This window comes from Macaca nemestrina, chromosome 17 (genome assembly GCF_043159975.1).
Source record: "Macaca nemestrina isolate mMacNem1 chromosome 17, mMacNem.hap1, whole genome shotgun sequence".
Lineage (NCBI taxonomy): Eukaryota > Metazoa > Chordata > Mammalia > Primates > Cercopithecidae > Macaca > Macaca nemestrina.
Window position 1 is genome coordinate 60,287,229 of NC_092141.1, and position 8,338 is coordinate 60,295,566.

Here is an 8,338-nt window from a genome sequence, read left to right on the forward strand (position 1 = left end):
GTGAGCCGCCGCACCCAGCCTGATTTTTGTATTTTTAATAGAGACCAGGTTTCACCCCGTTGGTCATGCTGGTCTCGAACTCCTGATCTCAAGTGATTCACCCCCCCTTAGCCTCCCAAAGTGCTGGGATTACAGGCGTAAGCTACCCACACTCCCTCTTAACAGACATACATACACAACGTGTACACCCTTGGGGCTCTAGACAATGTATTTTATGTGAATCCAGCACAGGGCATGGCACAACTTAGGCACCACATGAAGTGAAATGAATCAATATAGTATATATATATATATATATTTTTTTTTTTTTTTTGAGACGGAGTCTCGCTCTGTCACCCAGGCTGGAGTGCAGTGGCCGGATCTCAGCTCACTGCAAGCTCCGCCTCCCGGGTTCACGCCATTCTCCAGCCTCAGCCTCCCGAGTAGCTGGGACTACAGGCGCCCGCCGCCTCGCCCGGCTAGTTTTTTGTATTTCTTAATAGAGACGGGGTTTCACCGTGTTAGCCAGGATGGTCTCGATCTCCTGACCTCGTGATCCGCCCGTCTCGGCCTCCCAAAGTGCTGGGATTACAGGCTTGAGCCACCGCGCCCGGCCCTCAATATAGTATATTATGCAGATTTTGCGTTTTGTTGGTATAGTGTTTTATCAGCATAATAAAGATGCCAGAATATCTATAAAAGGATACACAAGGCCGGGAGCGGTGGCTCATGCCTGTGCTCCCCGTACTTTGGGAGGCTGAGATGGGCGGATCACCTGAGGTCAGGAGTCCGAGAACAGCCTAGCCAACATGGTGAAACCTCGTCTAAACTAAACATACAAAAATTAGCTGGTCATGGCGGCACCTGTAATCCCAGCTACTCCTGCTGAGGCAGGAGAATTGCTTGAACCCGGAAGACAGAGGTTGCAGTGAGCCGAGATCGTGCCATTTCACTCCAGCCTGGGCGACAGAGTGAGACTGTCTCAAAAAAAAAAAAAAAGGGATACGCAAGAAAACATTAACAGTGGTTGCCAGCTGGGTGTGGTGGCTCCTGCCTGTAATCCCAGCACTCTGGGAAGCTGAGGTGTGCGGATGACTTGAGGTCAGGAGTTTGATACCAGCCTGGCCAACATGGTGAAACTCCATCTCTACTAAAAATACAAAAATTAGCTGGGTGTGGTGGCAGGTACCTGTAATCCCAGCTACTTGGGAGGCTGAGGCAGGAGAAGCGCTTGAGCCGGGGAGGCAACACGCCACTGCATTCCAGCCTGGGCAACAGAGGGAGACTGTCTCAAAAATAAAATAAAATAAAATAAAAAAGACTCCAGAATTTTGCTTGATTATTATTTATTCAGTAAGGTGGTCAAAGGTGAGTTTGCTTGGTAACCTTGTACAAAGAAAAACACTGTTCCATAGCTCCTCTATAGCTACAGAATGCAGAGGCCCAGAGGTGGCTCATGGGGTGAGGGGATTCTCAGTGTGTCTCACCACTGGACCATTATTTTCCAGTACAAGGTCTGGTAGTGATGGGGCAATGAACAGAAAGCCCTTACTTTAGATTCAGATGGAGGTTCAGGTTTTAAATCTGCATCTCTTACCTTCTTTGAAGCCTATTTTTGCAGCCTATAATTTGCAATATAGAATAGTGAAAACTCCTACCTCTCGAGGTTTCCCTGAGGATTATGTATGACATTTCCAGAAGCTTTTGTAAAGTGGCAAGGACTGTACGAATAATTGGCACCTCACTTGCCAGTGTATCTTCTCCCCACTCCAAGCCTTTGCTCATTTTTCCTACTTGGAATACTCTTTTTTTTTTTTTTTTTTTTTTGAGACGGGACGGAGTTTCACTCTTGTTGCCCAGGATGGAGTGCAATGGTGCGATATCAGCTCACTGCAACCTCTGCCTCCCGGGTTCAAGCGATTCTCCTGCCTCAGCCTCCCAAGTAGCTGGGATTACAGTCATACACCACCACGCCTGGCTAATTTTGTATTTTCAGTAGAGATGGGGTGTCTCCATGGTGGTCAGCCTGGTCTCGAACTCCTGACCTGAGGTGATCCGCCCGCCTTGGCCTCTCAAAGTGCTGGCATTACAGGCATAAGCCACCACTCCCCGCCGGAATACTCTTTACCTCTACCATATCCTAGGTAGGGAAATCCTAGTTGTTTAACCTCTATGAACCTCTGCTCTTCATCAGCAAAATTGAGAAAATAATAGTAGCTACTAAGATCATGTGATAATGAATGTATAAAATGCCTGGTCACTGGAAATGTTCAATAATTATTAACTTTTTTTTTTTTTTTTTTGAGACGGAGTCTCGCTCTGTCGCCCAGGCTGGATGGAGTGCAGTGGCCGGATCTCAGCTCACTGCAAGCTCCGCCTCCGGGGTTTACGCCATTCTCCTGCCTCAGCCTCCCGAGTAGCTGGGACTATAGGCGCCTGCCACCTCGCCCGGCTAGTTTTTTGTATTTTTTAGTAGAGACGGGGTTTCACCATGTTAGCCAGGATGGTCTCGATCTCCTGACCTCGTGATCTGCCCATCTTGGCCTCCCAAAGTGCTGGGATTACAGGCTTGAGTCACCGTGCCCGGCAATAATTATTAACTCTTATTATTTATACTCATTCTTCAAGGCTGGCTATAATATTACTTTTGCTGCTAAACACACTTCCAGGCATATTATTATTATTATTATTTTTATTTTTAATTACTCCCTCCTCTGGTTCTCATGGCTGATTACTCAGACCTTTATTATAGCATGCGCTACTTTTTATTTTAATGGTTTTTTACTCATCCCTCTGGCCACTAGATATGACCTCCTCCTTCTGGGCAAGAAGCATGGGGGCACCTATCTTTCTGTCACTTGGACCTGACATTCAGTGAGTGTTGCTTAACTGGTGATCAGAATGCAAATAAGAACATGGTAGCCAGCTGCCCTTCCCCTGGCCATAGATCTTATAGTTTTTATCTAAAAGCATGTTTAGAGGCCAGGTGCAGTGGCTTATGTCTGTAATCCCGGCACTTTGGGAGGCCGAGGTGGGTGGATCACTTGAGGTCAGGAGTTTGAGGTGAAACCCCGTCTCTACCAAAAATACAAAAATTAGTCGGGTGTGGTGGTGTGTGCCTGTAATCCCAGCTACTTGAGAGGCTGAGGCAGGAGAATAGCTCGAACCCGGGAGGCAGAGGTTGCAGTGAGCAGAGATCGTGCCATTGCACTCCAGCCTGGGTGACAGAGTGAAACTCAGTCTCTCTCTCTCTATATATATATATGTATGTATGTACATATGTGGAGACAAGGTTTCACTTTGTTGCCATATATATATGTGGAAACAAGGTCTCACTTTGTTGCCATATATATATATATATATGGAGACAAGGTCTCACTTTGTTGCCTAGGCTGGTCTTGAACTCCAGCCTCAAATGACTGTCCTGCCTCAGCCTCCCAAAGTGTTGGGATTACAGGCGTGAGCCACTATGCTTGGCAGCCATATATCTTAGCATTTACTTCTTCCTCCTCTGCTATGCTTATTTTTCCTTCTTTTTTTCCCCAGTGCTCTCATTTTAACAGTACTATAACTATTACATTTCCAAAAAGGCTGAGCCAAGTTTGCACAGAGAACCTGCAAGTCAGGGCCTGAAGGGCTGCAGGGGATGGCAGTCGCTTAAAGGACCAGTTTACCTCTGGGAGGCCTCTAAGCTGGGGGAGAGAGGAAAGGCCAGACAGAGGCAGCAGAACCTAAGCTTCTGCTTCTTAGTTCAGTGCTCACTTTTTCAAGGCCAACACTTAGCTGCTTTCCCCTGGCCCCTTGGGCAGAGGGCAAACATATGCATCCTTGGAGCCACTCCCATGCCTTCAGGTAATTGACACAACTGAGTGGGCCTCCTTCAGGAACCTGGATCAAACCTCTATCTCCTTAGCACCGACTCCCCTGCATTGGGCTGTCTCTTGGTGCAACAAGGTTTGGTAGCACCTTGCTCATGGCACCTAGGCAAGTGCCCTCCACATGACAGGCGTTAACAAGTGTCCTGGGGTTCAGGTCACTGCTGTGCCTCAATCGTCTGAGAAGATACACTATGAAGATCCTTCTCCTTCCCTTCCCTAAAATCCTGGGTCCCATGGCCCTCTGGGGTAGACCTCCAGGGCCCAGCCTTTTGTCTTGGTTAAATGCCAGGGATAAATGAAAAATAATTCCCACCAGGTGATAAACTTTACACTAAAGAGAATAATCAGAACTTGGACTAGATGTTTTGAAGCTTCTGATTATAACATCTGTTTTTTTTGGTTTGTTTTTTGTTTTTTGAGATGGCGTCTCGCATTGTCACCCAGGCTGGAGTGCAGTGGCGTGATCTCGGCTCACTGCAACCTCCGCCTCCAGGGTTCAAGCGATTCTCCTGCCTCAGCCTCCCGAGTAGTTGGGATTACAGGCGGCCGCCACCACGCCCAGCTAATTTTTTGTATTTGTAGTAGAGACTCGGTTTCACCATGTTGGCCAGGCTGGTATTGAACTCCTGACCTCGTGAATCACCTACCTTGGCCTCCCAAAGTGCTGGGATTACAGACATGAGCCACCGCGCCAGCCATGACATCTGTTTTTAATAATTTAATAATATCTGTATTATATTATCCCGTTGATTTCCTCTTTTCCACCATTGCTGAACTCTTAAGGTAATGGTTGCTAATTGTTTTCTGCTCACTATTCCTCTGAGAATATAATGAATACAATGGGTCCTCTCCCAAGAACAATGCATTGCTGTATCCACTCAAAATATTTTACACTAAACAAAATGTGTAAAATAAAAATGGTCTCATCTATGGACCAGTCCATAGACCTTAGATAAAGAACCTTAATGATAAAGTTCTTGGACTAACTAGCCTGGTAGGGGGTAAGGAAGCATTCTTTCCTGACTCTCCAGGACCCCCTGGGTCCACCAAGCACATTTCCAATCCTGCTGACTTGAGTTTATAAATGCAGCCATTCCAAGGCTGTTTGGAGCCCTTCATGAAGGGAAATTCTTTTTAAATTATTATTATTATTATTATTATTTGAGATGGAATCTTGCTCTGTCACCCAGGCTGGAGTGCAGTGGTGCGAGCCTGGCTCACTGAAAGCTCCGCCTCCTGGGTTCATGCCATTCTCCTGCTTTAGCCTCCCGAGTAGCTGGGACTACGGGTGCCCGCCACCACGCCCGGCTAATCTTTTTGTATTTTTAGTAGAGATGGGGTTTCTCCGTGTTAGCCAGGCTGGTCTCGAACTCATGACCTTGTGATCTGCCTGCCTCGGCTTCCCAAAGTGCTGGGATTACAGGCGTGAGCCACCATGCCCGGCCAGTTTTTATTATTATTTTTAAAAACCGGAATATTTATTGCATGACTAATGGTTGAAATTTTTTTGTTTGTTTTTTTTTGAGACGGAGTGTCGCTTTGTTGACCAGGCTGGAGTGCAGTGGCGCGATCTCGGCTCACTGCAGTCTCTGCCTCCCAGGTTCAAGCAATTCTCCTGCCTCAGCCTCCCAAGTAGCTGGGACTACAGGCATGTGCCACCATGCCTGGCTATTTTTTTTTTTTTTGCATTTTTAATAGAGACGGGGTTTCGCCGTGTCAGCCAGGATGGTCTTGATCTCCTGACCTCGTGATCCAGCCGCCTCGGCTCCCAAAGTGCTGGGATTACAGGCTTGAGCCACTGCACCCGGCCTAATGGTTGAAATTGTTAAGATGACTCAGATGCTTCCACAGCTGCCCTTTTGGGTTTAGGTGTTTCTTCACGAAATCCGTGCCTGAATCTGGTATACAGCTTTTAGGTGCCTTATTCGACCGGTCCCAGTGAGCATTTCATCTTTGAGCCTTGGCACTCCAGTTATACATCCTCTTGTGCTTGGCAAGGTAGCCACATTTGCCACAGGTCGACTTCTCTTTTTCTTTTCTTTTTTTTTTTGAGACGGAGTCTTGCTCTGTTGTCCAGGCTGGAGTGCAGTGGCACAATCTTGGCTCACTGCAACCTCCACCTCCCAGGTTCAAGAAATTCTCTGCCTCAGCCTCCCAAGTAGCTGAGATTACAGGCGTCTACTACCGCTCCCGGCTAATTTTTTATATTTTTAGTAGAGATGGGATTTCACCATGTTGGCCAGGTTGGTCTTGAACTCCTGACCTCATGATCCACCCACCTCAGCCTCCCAAAGTGCTGGGATTACAGGCGTGAACCACCGTGCCTGGCCTGCCACAGGTCAACTTCTGAAGGTAGTAGGCCTTAGAGCCATAGTGGTGGCACGACTTGTGTGTCTTATTGCAATGCTTGCCAAGCGATGATGTTCCCTTCATCTTGCTTCTGCAGCCGAGACCAAAGAGCAGGAAATTCTTACCATCCTCTTGGCAAAAACTGGATTCCTGGAATTTCACAGGAAAGATAGGGCAACCACCTTCCCTGGGGGCTGCTTCTTGATTGCCACTGGAGGTAGTAGGAAGTGAGGTGGTAGGAAGCCAGCTGTGCCATTCTGTTTGTGTAACAGCATTAGCAGTTAATCCATTGCTCCCTTGGTGAAACATCGGTCACTAGTTCAACCTCAGTTCCATTTCCTCTTCGGCCATGAGATTCCTGGGCTCTACTTCAGGTTGTCACTGGCTTGCTGTGGGCAACCTTGAGGGAGTTTCTTAAGGTGAAAAGGCTGAGGAGATGCAGCAGATTGTGGTAGACCAGTAGCTCTCAACTGGGCATGGTTTTGCCCCCCAGCCAGGGGGCATTTGTCAATATTCTGACATTTGGCAATTTGTCACAACTTGGGTGGGGATGTCAGTTACTGCTGGCATTGAACGGGTAGAGGTTAGGGATGCTGCTAAACATACGCTACACAAGGGAGTCCCCTCCACGACAATGAATTATCTGGCCCCAAATATGCCAAGGTTAAGAAGTCCTGGAGTGGAAAGGCCATGATTATATAAGTGTCAGACAGATTGGGACTCGAATCATTGGCATGCTGTATGACCTTGGGCAAGTCACGACACTTGCGCAAACCTCAGATGAGTCAGCATAAAGCTAAGAACACAGATTCTGGAGTTTGAATCCCAGCTTTACTAACCAGCTCTGGTTTAGTAGAATTTAGGCAGATGCCTCACCTCTCTGAGCCTCTTCATTTGCTTGCTTATCTGTAAACTGACTTATTCTGTAGGGATGTTGGAAGTTAATCATGGAAAGTGCTTAGCATTGTGTATGACACACAGGTGCTCAAATGTTAGCCCATGTTATTACAACTCACCAGCCTTTTTCCTCTGGGAACTTCTATAGCACAGAGCTCATGTACCCACATATACAATGATATAGGGCATGGTGTACTTATTTCTACTCTGTTGGTGCCCCAAACTCCTTGAGGGCAGGGACGTTAGGATTAGATTTCTTTGCTTCCCCTAAGGTCCCTAGGAAGATGTTTAAATACCTACATGACTGTCTTTAAATTGCATGTAAATGGAATCCAAATTTTCTGTATGTTTTAACTCTTTGCTAGTTGCCTTTCAGTTAGAAAGTGTTCTTAACACCAATTAGATATTTTCTTGGTTTCACTATTTCACATTTTGCAGTTGAGGTATAAGGTTTTCACAGAATGGATCCCACTTTTAAGTTACTACTCCCTTTAAAGCCATCCAATTTGAGACAGACCATGTTCCCAGCTTCTTTGCATGAGTTCTCTGTCCGTGGCTTTCTCCTGCAAGGACTTAGAGAAGCAGCAACTGTTGATATGTCAACTTAGCTAATTTTACATGGGTTATCAGTCCCACTGTAGCCAAGAGCAGCAAGACTGGTGGGCATAGACTTTAAGAACTCAAGGAAGATGCTGGACGAAGCTCTCAATGGAATTCATTCATTGGCATACACCCCCAAATCATCTTTTTTTTGAGACGGAGTTTTGCTCTTGTTGGCCAGGCTGGAGTGCAATGGCGTGATCTCAGCCCACCACAACCTCCACCTCCTGGGTTCAAGTGATTCTCCTGCCTCAGCCTCCCGGGTAGCTGGGATTATAGGCATGCACCACCATGCCCGGCCAATTTTGTATTTTTAGTAGAGACAGGGTTTCTCCATGTTGTACAGGCTGGTCTCGAACTCCTGACCTCAGGTGATCCGCCTGCCTCGGCCTCCCAAAGTGCTGGGATTACAGGCGTGAGCCACCGTGCCTGGCTCCAAATAGTCTTTTATCCCTAGCAAAACTAAGATGATAAATTCTCCAAGAACTAGGATTGTGTACTTTATCTGCTTTAAGAACATTTAGATACTCTGAGAAAGACTAATTGATAGTGAAAATGAAACCTACAAATGGGGCTAAACACAGGCAGACAGAAGCCTACCTTTCACCTGCTATACAACTTCTTTGGGACCAAGT